Source organism: Pezoporus occidentalis, unplaced genomic scaffold (genome assembly GCF_034315485.1).
Source record: "Pezoporus occidentalis ecotype Australia unplaced genomic scaffold, CSIRO_AGI_Poc_V1 ctg735, whole genome shotgun sequence".
Classification (NCBI taxonomy): Eukaryota; Metazoa; Chordata; class Aves; order Psittaciformes; family Psittacidae; genus Pezoporus; species Pezoporus occidentalis.
In genome coordinates, this window is record NW_026916088.1 from 30,422 (window position 1) to 33,180 (window position 2,759).

A 2,759-nucleotide genomic window follows, 5' to 3' on the forward strand; every position below is an offset into this window, starting at 1 on the left:
GTGGCCGGGGGGAGGGGGAATGGGGGGGCGGGGCCAATGGGGGGCGGGGCCAATGGGGGCGGGGTCAATTGAGAGGGAGGAGCCAATGGGGGGAGAGGATGTGTGCAGGCCTAAAGAGCTCCCCCAAGTGATCTATGGCACCCATAGCACCCTATGGAACCCCATAGCACCCATGGCACCCTATGGAACCCCATAGCACCCATGGCACCCTATGGAACCCCATAGCACCCATGGCACCCTATGGAACCCCATAGCACCCTATGGAACCCCATAGCAACCATAGCACCCTATGGAACCCCATAGCACCCTATGGAACCCCATAGCACCCATGGCACCCTATGGAACCCCATAGCAACCAAGGCACCCTATGGAACCCCATAGCACCCAATGGAACCCCATAGCACCCATGGCACCCTATGGAACCCCATAGCACCCATGGCACCCTATGGAACCCCATAGCACCCATAGCACCCTATGGAACCCCACAGCACTCACAGCACCCTATGGAACCCCATAGCAACCACAGCACCCTATGGAACCCCATAGCAACCATGGTACCCTATGGAACCCCACAGCATCCATAGCACTCTCTGGAACCCCACAGCACCCATAGCACCCTATGGAACCCCATAGCACCCATAGCACCCTATGGAACCCCATAGCAACCACAGCACCCTATGGAACCCCATAGCAACCATGGCACCCTGTGGAACCCCATAGCACCCATGGCACCCTATGGAACCCCATAGCACCCATGGTACCCTATGGAACCCCATAGCACCCATGGCACCCTATGGAACCCCATAGCAACCATAGCACCCCACAGCACCCATAGCACCCATAGCACCCATAGCACCCACAGCACCTATGGAACCCCATAGCACCCATGGCACCCTAGCACCCATAACCCCACAGCCCCCATAGCCCCCGTAGCACCCATAGCACCCATAGCACCCACAGCACCCATAGCACCCACAGCACCCACAGCACCCATAGAACCCATAGCACCATAGCACCCCAGCATAGCACCCATAGCCCCCATAGCACCCATAGCACCCATAGCACCATAGCACCAGCACCCAGCACCCACAGCACCCATAGCACCCACAGCACCCATAGCACCCACAGCACCCATAGCACCCATAGCACCCATAGCACCCATAGCACCCACAGCACCCACAGCACCCATAGCACCCATAGCACCCATAGCACCCACAGCACCCACAGCACCCACAGCACCCACAGCACCCATAGCACCCACAGCACCCATAGCACCCATAGCACCCATAGCACCCATAGCGCCCCATAGCACCCCATGGACCCCATAGCACCCATAGCACCCATAGCACCCATAGCACCCATAGCACCCACAGCACCCACAGCACCCATAGCACCCACAGCACCCATAGCACCCACAGCACCCATAGCACCCATAGCACCCATAGCACCCATAGCACCCATAGCACCCATAGCACCCACAGCACCCATAGCACCCATAGCACCCATAGCACCCATAGCACCCATAGCACCCACAGCACCCATAGCACCCACAGCACCCATAGCACCCATAGCACCCATAGCACCCACAGCACCCATAGCACCCATAGCACCCATAGCACCCATAGCACCCATAGCACCCATAGCACCCATAGCACCCACAGCACCCAAAGCACCCACAGCACCCAAAGCACCCAGAGCACCCACAGCACCCCATAGCCCCCATAGCACCCATAGCACCCATAGCACCCACAGCACCCATAGCACCCATAGCACCACAATACCTGGAGGTGCAGTACGACTGCGTGCCCTATAGTGAGTGCTGCCCCACAGCGCCTGCCCCATAGCACCCATAGCACCCATAGCACCCCATGGACCCTATATCACCCATAGCACCCCATAGCACCCACTGCACCCATAGAACTAAATATCACCCCATAGCACCCATGGCACCCCATAGCATCTCACAGTGCCCATGGGTGCCCCATAGCGCCCCATAGCACCCACAGCTCCCATAGCACCCACAGCACCCATAGCACCCATAGCAACTCAATACCTGGAGGTGCAGTACGACTGCGTGCCCACCCAGTGCTAGCACCCACAGCCCCCATAGCACCCATAGCACCCATAGCACCCATAGCACCCATAGCACCCATAGCACCCATAGCACCCATAGCACCCATAGCACCCATAGCACCCACAGCACCCACAGCACCCATAGCACCTCAAGTATCAGGAGGTGCAGCACAACTGCGTGCCCTATAGTGAGTGCTGCCCCACAGAGCCTGCCCCATAGCACCCATAGCACCCATAGCACCCACAGCACCTCAATACCTGGAGGTGCAGTACGACTGCGTGCCCTATAGTGAGTGCTGCCCCACAGCGCCTGCCCCATAGCACCCATAGCACCCACAGCACCCATAGCACCCATAGCACCCATAGCACCTCAATACCTGGAGGTGCAGCACCCATACTGCGTGCCCTATACAGTGCACCCACAGCACCCTGCCCCATAACACAGCCCCATAGCACCCATAGCACCCATAGCACCCATAGCACCCATAGCACCCAGAGCACCCATAGCACCCATAGCACCTCAATACCTGGAGGTGCAGTACGACTGCGTGCCCTATAGTGAGTGCTGCCCCACAGCGCCTGCCCCATAGCACCCATAGCACCCATAGCACCCAGAGCACCCATAGCACCCATAGCACCTCAATACCTGGAGGTGCAGTACGACTGCGTGCCCTATAGTGAGTGCT